Source organism: Cebus imitator, unplaced genomic scaffold, assembly GCF_001604975.1.
Source record: "Cebus imitator isolate Cc_AM_T3 unplaced genomic scaffold, Cebus_imitator-1.0 Scaffold50, whole genome shotgun sequence".
Taxonomy (NCBI): domain Eukaryota; kingdom Metazoa; phylum Chordata; class Mammalia; order Primates; family Cebidae; genus Cebus; species Cebus imitator.
In genome coordinates, this window is record NW_016107365.1 from 3193236 (window position 1) to 3213291 (window position 20056).

Sequence of the window (20056 nt, forward strand, 5' to 3'; positions counted from 1 at the left end):
TCTCCAGCCACTTGCCCCTGCGGTTGTGATTGTGTGTTCCATTTGTAATCACTGTGAGGATTGTTTAAGTACCCTCACACTCTCTCGTTTACTTTCAGATAGCCTGTGAGGTAAATGGAAGTCGTTGGATAATTTTATAGATGAGACAACAGATGTCCAAAGATGTGAATACTTGCCCAGACTTCAATAGCTATTAGTGACAGGGCTTAACTTGAACCCAATTCTCCTAAAAAAGCATATTTAGCTTATCTTGTGAAACTCAGCATTTTTCAGAGTTCTCAGATGGTTTGTCAAGAATCTGCAAATTCTCTATAAGAATTAAAATTTTTGTCTTCACTATGATAATTATCTGTAACAGATTAATGTCTTCAAATAGAGACGACTTTACAGAGTTATCGAGTGACACCCGTATTGCTCACTTACACAGTGTTAGTTCAGTGAAAGGTTTCTTTCTCCTAAATTAAAAACAAAGGCTGGGATGTATTAGAACTTCTGTTTTGTATGGAAACAGGCATTCTTATCTTGTATTTTGAAGCTAACAATATAGAAACAGGCTAAATAAATATAAGACCAAGCTTGACCTAGTATTTTTCTGTCATTAACCCCCAAAGTAGCAATTTAGTTTCTACAAAACTGGACATGGAAAATTTGAATTTTATTAGTGACATGGTATTTGGTTTCAAATTTTTCTTTAATTATACAATAATTGCTATGTTTTGGGTGTATATGCCCCTATGAAATTCATATGCTAAAACCTAATTACTAAGATGATGTTTTCTAAGGTGGAGCCTCTGGGAGGTGATTAGGTCATGAGGGTCAGTGAGGGCTGCAGCCTGTGAACAAGCTTAATGTCCTTACAAAAATCTACAGAGAGCGGCCTTGCTCTTCCGCTCTTCCACTTACGAGGATGCAGCAAGGAGACGCCATGTTGGAAGCAGGGAACAGCTCTCACCAGAGACTGAGTCTCCTGGGGCCCTGACCTTGGATTACCAGCCTTCAGAACTGCGAAAAATAAATTACTATTACTTACACGTTACCCAATTTATAGTATTTTCTTACAGCAGCCCAAATGGACTGAGAGGGTAATCTACAATCATGGAGCTCAGACACAGTTTTATGTTTGTATGTCTTGAAATAACATTATTACAGAAATGAAAATGATAGTAACATGATGAGACCTGAGGTCTGCAATAACTTTTCAAGAATATGAAGGGGTCCATCCATCACTTGGTTTGAGGAACAGACTGCAGAGGACCCTGCCTCATCTCTTCCCACTCCAGGATGTCTCACACAGAGCTGCTCAGGCTCCTTTTGCTCCCCTCTCCTCTTCAGCGTGTAAGCTCCTTTTCTTCTGTAACTGACTCCACACTCAGCTCCTGGGCACCTCAGGGGGGTGTCCTTCTTGGAAAAAGCTTTGGGACCCTAATCTAGTCCAATTACCATATTTTACACATAAAGGAACTGGGGCCCAGATGGATAAAGTGACTCATTCAAGGGCACTGGAGATTGGAGTTGGCTGTCCTGATCCAAAGTCCAGAGCATAGATCCCCAGGAAAAGCACAGGGAAGCAACACTCACTACTTCCCACAGGCCTGCTAATTTCTTATTTCAAAATGGGAGCAAGGCTAGACCACAGTCACGGCTACAAGGCGTTTTAGGAGGCCTGATTACTGGTGAAGCGGACTCCCCACCCACCTTCAGCACAGTGATTAAAGTCCAGCAACAAAGCCTCCCTCTTCCCCAGCAGAGGTTGCATGATGAAGGGCAGTCACTGCCCTGGGGGTCAGTAAACCTGATGCTGGGCACCCTTGGACAAGCCATTGCTACTCTTCAGGCTTCTGTGTCCTGTTCTGTAAAATGACCAGGATTACAGTAGAATTTCAGTGTTTCCTATTCTTTCCTGAAGATAAAAATCCCGTGGAGTGGGCTGGGCATGGTGGCTCACGCCTGTAATCCCAGCACTTTGGGAAGCCAAGGTGGATGGATCACCTGAGGTCAGGCATTTAAAACCAGCCTGGCCAACATAGTGAAACCCTGTTTCTACTAAAAATACAATAATTAGCCAGGTGTGTTGGCGGGCATTTGTAATCCCAGCTACTTGGGAGGCTAAGGCAGGAGAATTGCTTGAACCTGGGAGGTAGAGGTTGCAGTGAGCTGAGATCGCACCACTGTACTCCAGCTTGGGCAACAGAGTGCGACTCCATTTCAAAAAAAAAAAAAAAGAATCCTTGGAGTGTTTAATAAAAACTTAAATTTCTGTGCCTCAATCCAAATTTGGACTATCCAGGGGAGATGCCTGATAATCTATATTTAACATGGTAATCTACATTTCATAAGTGCTCCACCCAATTGTTTTCCACCAGAATACAGAACTGGATGAGTGGGCCCCAAAATTCGGAATCAGTAAAAGCTCCAGATATATCATAAATGTGAATGTGAGAGGGGGAACCTGGAATTAGTATCAGCCATTGACACATGCCAATAGAGATGTCAGATTTCTTACTGAATCACTCAGCAAGGCTCTGAGGCACTGCAAAAACAAGATGAGTGGGTTTTCATCAGAAGAGTGAGTGGAGAGAGGACAGCCATGTGGTGTGCCCTGAGGGCAAGGGTGGCCCTACAAGGAGAGCAAAGCGACTGGCTTGGGTGCCAAGGAGCAGCCACGCAGTTTCCAGGGAGAACGGTGGTAGGCATGCAGAGGAGGCCAGAGTGAGCCTGGAATGGAGCCCTCTACATGTCTTTCAGGGCCTCCAGTGGAGCTGGCTATGTTGCTGCATTTCAGAGGATGGGTATTTGTCCAGTGTGGCATATAGATTAGTGGTCCTGGCTTCAGGGGAATCAGTTGGTCTCCCCTGCTTACACATCCTAACTCTGTGGGAAGCCAAGTTCCACTGGATGTCTTTATGGGCAGTGGCACCATCCAGTGAGAGAGAGATGAGGGATGTTGAAGAAACATTATTCAGACACTTCGTGTTGGTTGGTTCTTGCTTTGCTACAAGGAAATACCTGAGACTGGGTAATTTGTAAAGAAAAGAGGTTTATTGGCTCGCAGTTCTGCAGGCTGTACATGAAGCAGCATGCTAGCATCTGCTTCTGGTGAGGGCCTCAGAAGCTTGCCATCATGGCAGAAAGTGAAGGGGAAGCAGGCGGTGTCACATGGAGAGAGAGAGGACAAGAGTGAGAAAGGGGAGGTCCCAAACTCTTAACTAGATCTCTTGGGAACTGAGTGAGAACTCACTCATCACCAAGGGGATGGTGCCAAGCCATCCATGAGGGATCCGCCCCCATGACGCAATACCTCCCACTAGGCCCCACTTCCAGTATTGGGGATCACATTTCTGCATGAGATTTAGATGGGACAAACATTCAAACCATATTACACTTGTGAAAACAATAAGAAAGCTTCATTAAAGACCATTGAAATAGAGAAGAAAGACTGAACTCAACTCTGAATATAGCAAAACTAACTGGGAATTTATAGCCAATGAGTCAGAGTGAGGGTTCAGGGGATGGAAAATTACTCAGAGGGAACTAATTAGACATCAAGGATAGGTGGATTCTCAATAAACTGGCTTAGCAGGATTATTTGCTAAGACTGGGCTCAGCAGACAAATGTCAAGGGTGAGAGGCCAAGTTCAAGACCTAGTGAACAAGATGGCTCAGAGGAGCCCAACTAATGTTTGGCCAAGGAGGAAGTCTTTGTCAGGGGTTGAGACCTCCTGTGTTTGAGAGGAGTTAATAAAAAGCTAATGGCAATGTGAATTTCTTTCTGTTTAGCTAAGATGCCAGCTGACAAGCACTATCCTTCGGTAAATATGGAAGATTGGACTGAGCACTTGTACCTCTTGACAGAGGTAATATAATAATAATAAAATGGTAATGCCGGGCACGGTGGCTCAAGTCTGTAATCCCAGAACCTTGGGAGGCCAAAGCAGGAGAATCACCTGAGGTCAGGAGTTAGAGACCAGCCTGACCAACATGGAGAAATCCCGTCTCTACTAAAAAACACAAAATTAGCCGAGTGTGGTGGTGCATGCCTGTAGCCCCAGCTACTTGGGAGGCTGAGGCAGGAGAATGCTTGAACCTGTAAGATGTAGGTTGCAGTGAGCCGAGATCACGCCATTGCACTCCAGCCTGGGCAACAAGAGCAAAACTCCGTCTCAAAATTATTTGATGATCTCTCGATTATTAAATAATCAACATATGTCAGTAATTTTTTGTACATTATTCCAAATCCTTAGAATAATCCTGCAAAGGTGGTGTTATCATTTTCATTTTATAGTGCAAAACAAAAACTAAGGTTCAGAAAAAGTATTTTCCAAATCAGGAGGGGAATTCAGCTCTGTTTGATTGTAAAACTCCACATCTTTTCGCTGTGCTGCAAATCTTACACGTAGCAGTTGGTAACTGGAATGAATTTGTAAAGTGAATGACTACATGAACACATGAACTTTATTTCAAGTCTAAAGTAGGTTTCCAGGTAAAAGGACTTTTTTGTCCCTAAACACTCTCAAAAATTCTGAGACTCTCATCCACATTAATATCCCCCCACCCTCTGCCATTGTTTTACTGCCTCAACTTCAACAGTGCAGATTTATTAAAAACGAGACTGAGGTGTGTAACAGGAAGGGTTACTTGACTTTAAGGTGCTAGTCTCATTAAAGGAAGGTATATAACTCAGTGAGCAGCTGGGAACTTGGGAACCCTGGTGACCAAGGAGGATTTGGTGTATCATACAGTCTTCCCTGGTGTGCTGATGTCCTGGGGTTCCTGACTGATTCCAGGACGCTGGTGGAAGTGGTGGAAGGAGAGAGAGTGTTTGGGCCTCACATGTGGAGGGCCTTCCTTCCTCAGCCTGCTGTCTGTGGTGGCACAGTCTGTTCCCAGAAATGCACCATTGATTTGAACACCCAAATGGCTAGGAATATGAAATCCAAACCATCAGAACTGCTGGCTCTAACTCTAGCAAAGAAAGATAAACAAAATCTTTCTAAACTTAGAAATGGTTCAGGATTATTTTTCTTTCGTTTCCAGCTAATCAAAGATCAGCTTTCAACACCAGAATGTTTTATTAAAATTTTTCTAATTAGCCTCATCATTCTGTTAATCAAGTGTGTTATAAGCATGGCTTCTTTATCTCTGTTTTGCTAATCGACATCTTTCTAACCATGTTAACATTTCAGTAACTTTTAAACAGCTCCCTCTCCATGAAATGGGGCATGTCCTACACTTCTTTGAAGACTGGCTGCCTTTCTTAGGGACATTTTTTTCATACTGATTTGTGTGCTTATAAAATATGCAGTGAGGACAGATGGACAGGAAGCTGGAGTGAAGAAGAAGGAAATAATTATCTGCCTGGTGCAAAGTGTGTACTTGCAAATTTCTAGGTATGCCACGGACTAGGAAAGGTCAAGAAATAACGGCATGAGCTACTTAAGCTAACATAGCAGATAAGCTTAGGAGTTTCCACATTTGTTTGTTAATGAAAAATGGTGTCTGGCAATGAACTTCAGAAGATTGGATAGGTTCTGATTTTAAGAAGGCTGAGTAAAGACTTTCCTACTCCCTTTCTTTTAGATATTAGCTTAAATAACAAGGAGAAAGAGAAACAGAAGCTTTACTCCATCTTTAATGAAACTGGGTGGCATGCATAAACCTTCGTTGCAATGCGTGAAGGCTGGAGGAGGCCAAATGTGGTGGCTCATGACTGTAATCTCAGCACTTTGGGAGGCCGAGGCGGGCGGGTCACCTGAGATCAGGAGTTCGAGACCAGCCTGGCCAACATGTTGAAACCCCATCTCTACTAAACATACAAAAATTAGCTGGGCATGATGGCAGGTGCCTATAATCCCAGCTGCTTGGGAGGCTTAGGCAGGAGAATCACTTGAACCTGGGAGGCAGAGGTTTCAGTGAGCGGAGACCATGCCACTGCACTCCAGCCTGGTGACGAAGCCAGACTCTGTCTCCCCCACCTCTCCCCCCACCAAAAAGGCTGAAGGTGGATGAATGAGTGACAATAGACTTAGCAGAGTGGAGTACGGTGAAGGCTTCAGGGAGGAGGTAATGAGAAGCAGGGCAACTGGCACCTTCAGGACTTTGGGGAGCCTTGAGAATCAGAGGTGCTGGGTAACACAGAAGGCAGGTGAGGAGTAGGCTCGCAGTGGGGGCACTGGTGGAAAGTCTCTATGAAAAGCAGTTTGACTTCAGGTCCTCAAAGCTTATTTTTTGGAGAAATGGAACCTAAGAAGCTCTGGGCTCAAGGGTATCCAGTACACTGGAGAGTGGGGTGAGGCAGAAGGTGGCAAACATGAAGCTATCTCTGTTAGGACATTAGAGAGTCCTTCCCTGTAGGATCTGAGCTGTCCTACATGTTCTGATAGCTGGAGACCCCTGAAAGCCTCCATTCGTGCAGATACAGATTCCCAGGCTTTTTGGTGTCTCATTCTTACATATGATGATGGCCAATGATCATCAGATATTTCAGGGCAATCGAATGTGAAATGCAAACCAAGAGAAGACTGAAATCAGAGGAGAAAAACATCCATTCAGGTAGCAGGACAAAGTGTAAAACAAATCCTAATTTATGTCCTTTGAGAGACATGGGAAGAGATGCGGCCATGAAACATAAACATGGTGCTATGATAATAGGGACTCTCAGAGAACAGGAAAAAGTTCATGAAAAGTACATGCTAAATGCTGATGTTACAAAGTCAAATTATGGGAAAATAAAGTTGAAAAATTCTCTCATAAAGTAGAACAAAGAGAGATAGAGGGAATTGAGAGCCAAAACCACAAGGACATTAGAGAATTAATTCAATATCTACCTTCTGATGAATAGGTAAAAATTAGAAAAGGGGAAAAGAAAAAATTGTGGAGAAGAAAATATTGAAGAAATAATATTTTAAAATTTCCCAGAATTAGAGGCTTAAGTTTCCAGGTTGAAAGGGCCTATTGAGAGCTAAACCAATGAAGGAGAAGAAGACACTCAAAAAAGCAATCAGTGTGAAATTTCAGAACACTAGGATAAAAAGATCCCAAAACTTTCTGGAATGCTGGGGGTTAGAGTGTGCTAACAGGTCACATGTAAAGGGTTAGGAATAAGCAGTATAGCTGATTTCTCAATGGCAACACTAAGTGAAAAGACAATAGAGTAACGTCTCCAACATAGTAAAGCGAAATGACTTTCAACCTAGAATCTGTATCTAACAAAACTATTAATTAAGCATTAGAGTTGAATAAACATATTTTCAGACATGCAACATCTGAAAAAAAAAAAGACCTGGCTGGGCGCGGTGGCTCACGCCTGTAATCCTAGCACTTTGGGAGGCCGAGGTGGGTGGATCACCTGAGATCAGGAGTTCAAAACCAGCCTGGCCATCATAGTGAAACCCCATCTTAAAAAAAAAAAAAATAGATCACGAAGGTGGTTTTCCCAGGGCAAGGTTTATCCATTGCACTCCAGATGTGCTGACCCCTGCGATTTCCCCAAATGTGGGAAACTCGACTGCATAACTTGTGGTAGTGGGGGACTGCGTTCACGCTCTCTATAAGAAAAATTTTAAAAAAGAAAAAAATAATAATATTAATTTAATATTAATAAAAAAAGAGACCTTCCTGCATCCTTTCTCAATGCATTCTCATGTCATACTGGAGGGTGTGAAATGAAGAAGAAAACCAAGACAAAGGAAGACATGGCAGCCAGTAAGAGGAACTGCAACACAACAGATTCTAGGATGATGGCAAGCATCAGGTCTTGAGCGTAAACACTTTATATTGGAACAATAGGAGACTATGCTCTGGGAGAGAGGGATCTCCAGGGAAATGAAGCTGATTATTCTTCTGGCTCAACTACAGGGAAATTGTATTGAGGGACTGTGGAAGGGCTGAAAAGATTTCGGAATAGCATTTAGCTAAGCAATGCTCTCCCAAAATTAAAAGACAAGTATTAAATTTAGGGTAAGCAAAAAATCAGCATAAGAAAATAAATGTAATTCAGTTCACTCCTTAGGCCAGTAGAAAATAATATTTGTATAGTTATAATAATGTAAGCAGTGAATGTCGATGAATCCAAATGATTAGGAAAGTTGGCGACAAGTGAGGATGCTGTGATAGAGGAGTTAAAACCTTATCTGTCCTAAGAAGTCCATGGATTATGCTTAAATTAAATAAAATAGCAACTTAACCATGTTGTTTAAAAATGTAGAACAGATCAGAAAGAACACTAAAATTCATTGCCTACAAGAAGCAGTATAGTAAGATGAGAAAGGTGGAAGGACAGTGATTTTTTTTTTTGTTTTAACCTTTGCATAATTTGACTTTTAAAGCTGTGTGAACATCACTTTGTTTAAAAAGCAAATTAATTTCCACTGTCTTGGACCTTTGTCCTTCCCTTTTATCAGAGTTCTGCTTTGGGTATCTGCTGTAGAACGAGGCACCAGGCCTTCTTAAATTCTAATTTATTATCAGTGGCATTTCTGCTCTCCTTTACCAAGATTTGGTTTTTGAAAAGTGAACTTTCAGGAAGACTTATTGAGTTATTTTTCCCTCCACCCCAGTTCTCCAGCCAAGCACTCTGATGTAAGGGTTGGAAATGGTCTGGACTGTTTCCAATAATATAATTCTGTGGAGAAAGTGTCAGAGCTACAGTCTTCTCCCTAAGGATAATTACAAGTAGAAGGTAAATATGTGTCTTTCTGAGCCATTCGATAAGTTGAAGCATTATGCAAATCTACATTTTAGATGTTATTTCCATAAGTCAATTGTGTTTCTTTACTTCTAACTGCATTACTCCACAAAGGATTTTAGGCAGAATAAAAACACATACAATACAACAAAATGGAACAAATTAAAAATAAGCAAGGAACACAACAAAGGGAAAATAAAGATGTGAAACTAAGAGAAACTAAGAAGGAGGTTCGTACACATAAAATACATGCAAAGAATTCCTATATATTTGATAAAATGGGCCACAAATTAGGTTTTACTCTTGTTAGTCAACATGAAGAGTGAAGCCTGGTCAGACATGTGATTCCTAAGGCCTATAGAATAAAAACAAGCCAGCCCCTATTCGTGTAATGAAACAACACACTCAACAGCACCTTTACAGTCAATTCAATGATCATTCCTCTAGACCATTCCTAGACATAGCTGAGAAAGGAAATTACAATTTTAAGACCCCAATGAACTAAACAGACCCCATCTTGGCCAAGGAGACCCCAGAGAAACCTTGGAAGCTGAGTTCCCAGCCATAATGTAATGGGAAGTGAGACATGGCTCATTATACCCCTCCCTCCATAGCCACCATTAGGCTTTCTTCCCTAAGGGCTAACAGGTCATTAGGCATTAGATTCTCATAAGGAGCAAGCAACCTGGATCCCTTGCATGTGCAGTTCACAGTAAGGTCATGCTCCTATGAGGATCTAATGCTGATCTGGCAGGAAGTGGAGCTCTGGCAGTAAGGCTTGCTCCCCCACTGCCCACCTCCTGCTGTGTGACCCTCCCCCCACCCCCCTGCTCCTAACGGCTCGAGGGCTGGGAATCACTGCTCTAACTTGATCAAGACTTCTTTGGTTTACAGATGGCTGTCTCAAGTCCCGCTCCTCTGTAAATTATTTTAAATATCATAAAGTGAAATTAACTTCATTTAACTCTCCTGTTTTCCCTATCATTTGCATTTGAATTGACCCTTGTGAGGAGTCCTACTCCAGACCAAAATCCTATGTGTGATTTTGCAGGCCCTACTATAAGCAAAGACAAGGTTTTGCTTGGCAGACCTTGTGGAGAGAAGGTCCCCTCCCCATAGCAGACTTGTTGCTCAGCCAATGCATTGCACTTTTCTGGAAGGAGCTGCAGCCAAGGACTCAGACCCTCACCCTTCCCCAGGCTAGCCATGCTCACAGACACGTCTGTGTTCCTAGCCCAGAAGCCTGCCTTCACAGCTGTCCATACTGGTGGCCTTGAATAAGGCCCTTTTCTCTAGTTTGATTCAATATTGATACAGCAGCTAGAAAGAAATTATTTTAGGCAGATAGTGAGGGTGACAAGGTCCTAAGCAAAGCTTCCCTTTTAACAAAAAGCAGCCCCTCCCCAAAATTTCTTTTCCAACAAACAGCAGCCTGAAAAATCAAGCTGCAGATATAGATAAGCAAGCTGGAAGCTTGCACGCGGGAATGCCACAGCTGTGCCAATAGAGAAGCCAGGTATGCTCAACATGGAGGCTCCATCTTCCCTTTTCTTTATCACCGTATGTACAGTAAAGAACCAGGCAACATGGCCTCAGCCAGGTAGAGAAACCATTTGCTAATAAAAAATTAGGGTGGTGCAGCCAGCTTCTTCTTGCAGCATGCAAATGACACACCTGGTCCAACCAATCTTCTGTGCCCTGTAAGTCGGACACTGCCCCTCAAGCTCATCTATCCGACCTTCTGTATTTCACCATGGAAGTGGCAACTCATTTTCTCCAGGACCCCTTTGTATGCAGAGAGCTCTTCTCTTTCTTTCGCCTGTTAAACGTCCGTCCTTAACTTCACTCTGGTGTGTCTGTGTCCTAGTTTTCTGTGGCATGGGACAACAAACCTTGGGTATTACCCCAGACAATGATGCTGCTTCAATATCTTTCTATTCTTTGAATCCACCTATGATCTGGACCTTTCTCCCACTGGGGCTCAGAAATTGTTACTCCAAACACAGCATTTTGACATACTGAGCTGAAGAAGCCCCAAGGTCTCAGTGATCTTCCCCTCTCCTCTGTCTCTCCCATGGAAGCTGAAGTTCCTTTACTTGCCTAAAACTCAGACCCACCAAGGAGAATAACTGTTTTTTCTTCCCCTCTCTTTTATTACCTATTACAGAAAAGAAAACCCAGAATGTACCCATACCTGAACATACCCTTTTACAGGTATAATGACTGTCTCCAAGGATCATTTAAGTTCCAGGGAGAACTATGTACAAGGTAATACCTGTTCCCAGATCCATTCACTCTCTCTGGTAATCCCCGCAACAGAATTCCTGTTCTTTCCCCTCCTGTAACCTGTTTCACCAGGATCCAAGCCCCCATTCTTTCTGTACCTTCAAGATGGTATTGAAGACTAAACTCTGACCTTTTTTTATCTCTTGCCCAAATTCCTATCTAAGGGACCTGGGGAGGCCCATCCTACGGATCGTAAAATCTCATCAGATGGATTTTGTTTAACCTTATATAATGTGGCTTACTTTCCAACCTGCTCTGGCATAACATTACATGGCAGATGAAGGAAATCAAAATATTTTACCTGAAAATATGTTTATTTGCCGTATTTTGAAATGGCTCCACAAAGCCTTCTTTTATGGGAGAAAATTTGCATCTGTAAAGAATCTCTATTAACATAACTAGATCTTTCCCCTTCTATACCCTCCCAATCCTGAAGAGATTGACTGAAAATCTAGCACCTTTTAAAGATCTGAATAGGAAACATTTGCCATCTATTGTCTCTAAGGGCAGCCACCTAAGAGACTTCGTGAGAACCTTGGACTCAGCCAGGTGCAATGGCTGGTGCCTGTAATCCCAGCACTTTGGGAGGCCGGGGCCGGTGGATCACCTGAGATCAGGAGTTTGAGACCAGCCTGACCAACATGGTGAAACCCCTTCTCTACTAAAAATACAAAAATTTGCTGGGTGTGGTGGCACGCACCTGTAATCCCAGCTGCTCGGCAGGCTGAGGCAGGAGAATCGCTTAAACCCAAGTGGCAGAAATTGCAATGAGCTGAGACTGCGCCATTGCACTCCAGTCTGGGCAACAAGAGCAAAACTCCGTCTCAAAAAGCAAAAACAAAACCAAAACCTTGGTCTCTACAGCCCTTTATCCTAACCCAGTCACTCCTTCCCATTGATTCCAGGTTTTTAGGTAACTTGACTCTTTCAACCTATTAGAAAATCTTTGAATCCACCTGTGATCTGTAAGCCCGTCACCACCCCACTAGGAGCTGTCCCACCTTTTCAGATGTAAACAATGTATATTGCACATTGCGACTGATGTCTCATGTCTCCCTAAAATATATAAAACCAAGCTGTAACCCAATCACCTGGGACACAGGTTCTCAGGATCTCTGGAAACCATGCCTTTGGCCATGGTCACTCATATCTTGCTCAGAACTAATCTTTTCAAATGTTTTGCTGAGTTTGGCTTTTTTTTTTAAATCAACAGTATATAAGGTTCTGTACATCACTGGGAGCTTGGGTCTTCATTCTGAAGGCTCTTGTATATACACATTAAATAAATTTATATGCCTTTTCTCCTATTAATCAATCTGCCTTATGTCAGTAATTTTTTAGGCAGTCAAGGTCCTTGGCCCCCACACTCTTCTCTCTCCCCAAACTCCACAGGCAGTCGCGAACAGGCACAAGCCTTCTATTCTTGACTTCTGAGCAGTGTGGTGACTCACCCCATTTGCTCCATGCTGTCAACTGCAGAATGAGAAGTCCCTACACATGGAAAGGAGAGCTTTATTACTCACAAAGGTTTGCAGCCTGCAGAATGGCCATTCTGACAGGCTAGGAAACATAGCCTCTGGCCAGAAGCCAGACACAGGCACTTTGAGGGAGAGGCAAAGGGAAGAGGAATTCATGCCGAGTAGGGTGGTCAAATAGACATATTCAATGAGCTACAGGAGGAGTAATGAATATGTATGAAAGGAAAAATGCATACGCAGTGGATCTTCATGCCTCTCCATGGGACTCATGTTCAAACAATATCGGCATTAGTAGGATCTGAGGGTGGAGTTTTCAGCCCTCTGATGTCAAAAGGTGTGACAGAGGCCATAAAAACCTTCACTGTGCATTTCCATAGACTGGCCAGAACCACTGGTCAGTGGGCTTTTATCAGGCAAAAAAGGAGGGGCAGTGTCGGTCTGTTGGTGGATATCAGTGGTGGGGTCTTTTGAAAGGGCTGGTTTCTGTTAAGCTCTTACAGAGGGAAGCCCATTGGCAGTTAGTGAGGGAGGGAGGGTACATAACGAGGTGTGTCTGCCCTTCCATCCCATCATTGCTGGGAACTCAGGCTCAAGGCTTCTCTGGGGTCTCCTTGGCCAAGAGGAGGTCTGTTTGGTCAGCTGGGGTGATTAGGATTTCATTTTTATTTTTCAGTGCTGTTCCATGATGAAAATGGAATCCTAGGGGCACTTCTCTCTGCCTCTTGCTTGCACCATTACAATAAGTGAATAAAGGCTTGATGGTTACTCTCAGTGTGGGTTGTTATTGTAATTGACTAACCTGATTGCTCAACACCTCACATAGTCATTAAATAAATTCTAAGTATGTTTTTAGATGTCAAGGGCCCAGATTATGGATTCAGTTTGATATAAGGATTTTCTCAATGAATAGAAAAAGAGGAATGGGGACTCTTATTATACAAAGATAATATCCTCTTCTTGGATTGAGATGGCTAAATAACTTGGTAGAATAGATACAAACCTGAGAACTTAGAGAAAAGCTCTGTGCCTGAAACGCTTTGACTCTGAAAAAACCACAGTGGGAGGATGAAAATAATCAGAAACTCAGCAATGTGAATGCAGCTTAAAAAACAAGAGCAAATAATTGTCTTTTAGTCAAAAGACTTTCCATAAACCATCAGGACAGAGAGAAAGTGAAGGTGATAGAATTGAAGAGAGAAAGTGAAGCTGAGAAGGCTAAGGGCAGACGTTTTTCCTCAGAGAAGGGTCAAGATTTCAGCTCTTGGAAGGGAAAAAGAGATGTTGCAGATTCAGTTATTACAAGTTCAGAGCAGTGACAGGCACAGAGATCTGTGGCAAATTGAAATGACTTCCTCAACCTGGAAAGAAATGGAAGCACCTTCTTAACACTGTAGCTGGGAGACAGTGACGATCTCAGAGCCTCCCTTTGAAGACTGTGGCAGCCATTCAGGGAGAGCTACATCAAGAGTTAAAAGAAAGGGGAGATGGCCACTTTTTTCTTAAAACAGGGCTTTGAGATTCATTTTAAGTACTGTATAGGACAGAGAGGGACTTTAATAGGCCCCCAAAGATGAAAGCTATCCCCATCCTAATTCCCAGGACCTGTGACTATGTTAGGTTACATGACAGAGGGGAATTAAGGTTGCTAATCAGTTGACCATAAAATAGGAAGACTATCCTAGATTATCTGAGTGGGCCCAGTGTAAGCACAACAGCTCTTAAAAGTCAAAGAGGAGGGCAGAAGAGATAATCAGAGGGGGCTAAGAAGACAGTTGTGGAGCCAGGGTGATGTGGCATTGCTGGCTTTGCACATGGAAAAGGAGCTGAGAGCCCAGGGCTGTGGCTGCCTCTAGATGCTGGAAAGGGCAAGGAAGTGGATTCTCCCCTAAGCCTTTCAGAAAGGGACACACAGACCTGCCTACACCTTGATCTAAACAAGGAGGGATTCTTGTTGGACTTCTACAGAATTCTAAAGAAACAAATTTGTGTGTTTTAAGCCACTAAGTTTGAGAGAGTTTGTAGAGGCATGAATGGGAAACCACTAAGAGATTAAAGGGCGATACGTATGTACTGCTGACCCCGCTCTCCACCCTGGGAGAAGCTTGTCCCACAAGCTAACAGCTAAAATGTTTCATTATAATTGTTATTGTCATCAATAAGATTGCAATCAATATGGTGTGGTGGCTCATCCCTGTAATTTTAGCACTTTGAGAGGCCAAAGCAGATTGCTTGAGTCTAGGAGTTTGAGACCAGCCTGGAAAACATAGTGAGACCCTGTGTCTAAAAAAAATTTTTTAAAATTAATTAGCTGGATATGATGGCACATGCCTGTAGTCATGAGGCTGAGGCAGGAAGATCGCTTGAGCCCAGGAGTTCAAAGCTGCAGTGAGCTATGATTGCACGACTGCCCTCAGTCTGAGTGACAGAGCAAAACCCTGTGTCAATTAAAAAAAAAAAAAGTGAACTCTAGGTTCTCTGCATTGGTTGATAATTTCTTTGTGATCTGTTTTTCCCTCAATTCATTTGCTTTCAGAAAGGCTTAAGAAATATGTATGAAGGGCTGAATTTCATCATTAAACAAGCAATATTCAATGAGGCTTATAAAGCTAGGATTGAAAAACAACTAGAGTCCTAGAGTTATTATCTAATCCTCAATAAAAATCAGTTCTTGTTTTAATTGTACCTTACTTCAGGCAAGTCGTTATGTATTTCATAAAATCTAAGTTTTTGAATTTGATGATTTCTTGATCCTTACAGATGTCAATGATTTTTTTCACATCTTACTACATCACGACTGCCACCTGGTGGACAGTCGTTGTATGACAGCATTGACTGCATCCTGCTTTCAGAGCGATTAAAACGAGGGAAAAAAATTACCGTAAATTTACCACAGTACACCTTTAAATAATGATCCTGATCCTAAACTATAATTTGACTTCCTGAGTACTAGTTGGCACACAGTGTTGATGGCATATCACTGTTGTGCAAAGCAAGTGACCAGTGTGCAGCTCCTAATAAAGAAGGCTCTTATGTCAGAAATTAAATTTAGTCTAGTTATTTTTTCCTTCTTTCTTTTGGAAAATGTAGACAATAGGGGATTAATTACAGTTAGCATCTTCTCACTCAAATAAAAAATTTAATAGCGTGTTTCAGAAAATAACCTTCCTGATTTTTGGTTTTTGTTTTTTGCCTCAGTCTTTCAGCTTAGAAAATGCCAAGATAGAGTCTTCCATTTCTATATTAAGCCTGAACTTTGAAAGCTCTCGAGAGGCCTGAGTGCTTTACTATCATTTACTAGCTGTACAAGTCTTTATAACCCCTTGGGTCCTAGCTTCCTTGCTCATCAAATCAATGCCTCCAAGTCCTACACACTCTGAGGGACTCCTGGGGGAATCCAATGAGGCTATGTGTGGAAGCATGTCAGTAATTTTTTTTGACCTCTGAACTTTTTATTGGCCTCCTGCTCCCCAAAGGGTCCCCTGCTTCTGCTGGCCTAATGTCTCAGAACTTTGATGTTGTTGGTATCACACACCACTTTGCCATCCACTATCCGGCGGGTGGTGGTCTTTTGGATGGTTTGCATGGAGTTGCTGCTGTCCAGGGCATCACTAAGACTGAAGTCCCCGCCATCTTCCAGCAGGCGGCAGTAGGTGGCGATCTCAGCCTCCAGCTTGACCTTGATGTTCAGCAGAGCCTCGTACTCCTGGGCCTGGCGCTGTCCCTCTGCCCAGGTCTGTGCCAGCTCTGACTCCAGGGGCAGAAGGATCCCATTGAGCTGCTCCATCTGCAGGGCATAGCAGGCCTCCATCTCCCTCAGGCTGTTCTCCAAGCTGATCTTTGTATTTCTCATGAAGTTCAGGTCGTCCAAGGACTGGACTGTACGTCTCAGCTCTGCGAGCGTCATCTCAGCAGCTTCAACCTCAGTGGACTCTGTGGTGACCACTATGGTGCTCTCCTCAAGCAGTTGAGTCCAGTACTTGTCCAGCTCCTCTCGGTTCTTCTTGGCGAAGAAGAGTCCAGTACTTTTCCAGCTCCTCTCAGACCTTCTTGGCGAGGTCCTGAGATTTGGGAGCATCTACCTCCATGGTCAACCAGGAGCCGGCAATCTGGGCTTGGAGGCCGTTTACTTCCTCTTCATGGTTCTTCTTCATGAAGAGCAGCTCCTCCTTGAGAGCCTCGATCTCTGTCTCCAGCTGCAGCCGAGTGACATTGGTGTCATCGATGACCTTGTGGAGCCCATGGATGTCGCTCTCCACAGACTGGCGCATGGCCAGCTCTGTCTCATACTTGACCCTAAAGTCATCAGCAGCAAGACGGGCACTGTCAATCTGCAGAACGATGCGGGCATTGTCCACAGTATTTGCAAAGATCTGAGCCCTCAGGTCCCCGATGGTCTTGAAGTAATGTCCCCAGTGTCTGACCTGGGGTCCCTTCTTCTCCAGGGGCTCCCGGATTTTGCTTTCCAGCTTCTGGTTCTCGGTCTCCAGGCTCCTCACTCTGTCCAGGTAGGACGCCAGGCAGTCGTTCAGGCTTTACATGGTCTCCTTCTCGTTCTGGATGCCTCCCATTCCTGCCAGACCCCCGGCCATCCCCGCAGCCAGGTCCCCGACCCCCATGCTGCTCCGGAAGCTGGCAGAGCGCATCACGGAGATGCGGGAACCAGTGCCTCCGGTGCCTGCACAGACGATGGCCGCGCTGCTGACCGGCCAGGCGCCGTAGCTGGGCACCCGGACGGAGCCCACGGACCCGTAGTTGGTGGAGAAGGTGGAGTGAGTGGCGAAGCTCATGCTGCCCGGGGAGGAGAGGGAGAGGACAGGACTCAGGCTTTGCCGACGACCAGTAATTTTTTTTTTTTTNTTTTTCCCGAGACAGAGTTTCACTCTTGTTGCCCAGGCTGGAGTGCAATGGCATAAACTCGGTCACTGCAACCTCTGCCTCCCGGGATCAAGCGATTCTCCTGCCTCAGCCTCTCAAGTAGTTGGGATTACAGGCATGTGCCACCATGCCTGGCTAATTTTGTATTTTTAGTAGAGACAGGGTTTCACCATGTTGGCCAGGCTGGTCTCAAACTCCTGACCTCAAGTGATCTGCCCGCTTTGGCCTCCCAAAATGCTGGGATTATAGGTGTGAGCCACTGCAACCAGACTTTTTTTTTGAGCTGTGTCTCACTCTGTCGCCCAGGTTGTAGTGCAGTGGCTCAATATCAGCTCACTGCAACCTCTGCCTCCTAGGTTCAAGCAATTCCCCTGCCTCAGCCTCCCCTGCCTCAGCCTCCCCAAGTAGCTGGGACTACAGGAATGTGCCACCACTCCTGGCTAATTTTTGCATTTTTTGTGGAGACGGGGTTTTGTCATGTTAGCCAGGCTGGTCTCGAACTCCTGACCTCAAGTGATCTGCCCACTTCAGCCTCCCAAAGTGCTGGGATTACAGGTGTGAGCTACTGCACCTGGCCATTGGTAACTATACAAATGTATGACGAGAATCACTGAAATAATATTTGGAGAGTGTTTTGCCAAGTGCCTAGTAGTTGAAACAAATTTTTTCAGGTAAAAATATTTTGAATTAAAATATCTGGGACCAGGTGCAGTGGCTCACGCTTGTAATCCCAGCACTTTGAGAGGCTGAGGTGGGTGGATCCCTTGAGTCTGGGAGTTCAAGATCAGCCTGGGCAACGTGATGAAACCCCGTCTCTACAAAAAATATAACAAAATTAACCTGGCATGGTGACGTGTGCCTGTAGTCCTAGCTACTCCAGAGGCTGAGGTGGGAGGATCACCTGAGCCTGGGGAAGTCTCGACCGCCATGACCCATGATCACGCCACTACACTCCAGCCTCGGTGACAGATTAAGACCCTGTTTCAAAAATAAAATAAAATAAATAAAGTATTTGGAAAAAAGTTAAAAATGTTAGTTGTAAATCTATGTAGTGTAAAGAATGTAGTCTATTTTAGGGTTTAAATTGATGACAAATTGTTTTCCTAAGGAACTGCCATTAGAGCATTGCCAAGGACCGCCCAGTGAGTGGGCTGAGGAACACAGTTTTCTGTGTAAGCTGCTGAGACTTTAAGCCCTGGGACTCAAGGGCAGGCTTGACTCTCAGGTAAACTTGCATTTACCTGGCAGGTGCGTAGGGACCTCCTGAGCTGGAGCAGATACCTCTCTTAGAACTTCAGAAAGCCAAACCTCAGAGCCCCCTGTAGTTTCCAAAATGGGCCCTTCTAGAAGCTGTAGGGAAGCTTGTTCCTTGGAAACAGTAAACCTAGATCTGCACCAAGCAGGTGAAGACAGAGGCATCCTCAAAGTGTTGTGGGTGGGGGCGCTGTCACTTGGGAATTCCTTCCCCCTTTTGCTCTTGATGGACCTAATTTGAAATAATCCTTCCCAGGTCCTGACTAAATTTCTGCTACAGAATTTTTTTTTTTTTTTTTTTTTTTTTTTTTTTTTTTTTTTTTTTTTTTTTTTTTTTTTTTTTTTTTTTTTTTTTGGACAGAGTCTCGTTCCTTCTATTAGGCTTGAGTGCAGTGTCGCGATCTTGGTTCACTGTAACCTCCACCTCACAGGTTCAAGAGAGCCTTCTGCCTCAGCCATCCCAGTAGCTGGGATTGCAGGTGTGCACCACCATGCCCAGCTAATTTCTGCATTTTTAGTAGAAATGGGGTTTCACCATGTTGGCCAGGCTGGTCTCGAACTCCTGGCCAAAAGTGATCCACCTGCCTTGGCCTCCCAAAGTGCCAGGATTGCAGGTGTGCACCACTGTGCCCAGCTGCCAGAAGGATTATAAACCAGCATGACCCAGGCACCTGGAGATGCAGAAAATCTGACCGTCCAGTCCTGTGGCCTGTGAAAAATATGCTCAGGTAAGGATCACAGGGAGTGGCCTTCAGCAGAGATAAAGATTAGAGCTGGATTTTATTATGTTGTAAATGGTTTCATCTATTTATAACTTATGGGGCAAAAACTAAAAACAGCTTAACTATATGATTATTTTAATTGGAGATGGGCATGTGTTTATGTATGCCAATAACTTTTTAAAAGTATATCCTTATAATGAAACTATTATAAAGATGTGCATATGGGTTCATGTTCTGTATATGTCAGCAGACACATGTTGACATTTACGCAAAGCTGGTTATTCAGAGTGACTGGCAGTGGATATGGCTGGGCAGTTCCTGTGCATAATCTTTGGTCCCCGGAAGCCCTGAAGGACTGAGCGTGGCACAGGCAGTGGGTTTCCTCCCCACCAGCTTGGTCACTTGGAGTTAACCTAGTTAACCATCCTCCAGGTAAAGCTTCCCAGGAGCTAGAATCTGGGAAAACCTTACTGGGACTTTAGGTGCCTTTAAGCCATTGGCTATGACAGAGAGAAGTTGTTACTGGATGGCTCTTGTGATATAACTGAGGGATTCTTGCTTAGCTGGGCTCTTTTATTTATTTTTGAGAAAAGTAAAAATGCCACCTTTTTTTATGATTCAGATGCTCCGAAGGCACATCTTTTGCAGTGAAAAGAGAAGAGACTCCTGTTACCTACAAGAGAAGGAATAACCTTGACTGCACTGAATGCACAGTGACTCATTGTGAGTTATAGGACATATTGGAATAAATATGCCTT

At 43.8% G+C, this 20056-nt stretch overlaps 1 non-coding gene and 1 pseudogene across 2 annotated transcripts; one reads left to right on the forward strand and one right to left on the reverse strand.

Annotated features, from left to right (window-relative positions):
• The first annotated feature begins 7386 nt into the window (after positions 1-7386).
• Positions 7387-7548, forward strand: LOC119471116. The gene has a single exon (XR_005200110.1). It is a non-coding gene; the product is annotated as a U1 spliceosomal RNA (small nuclear RNA).
• An 8326-nt stretch (positions 7549-15874) lies between these two features.
• LOC108303699 lies at positions 15875-17239 on the reverse strand (annotated as a pseudogene). Its single transcript, XR_001824948.2, has one exon. The product of XR_001824948.2 is annotated as a keratin, type I cytoskeletal 18-like (transcript).
• Positions 17240-20056: the final 2817 nt, after the last annotated feature.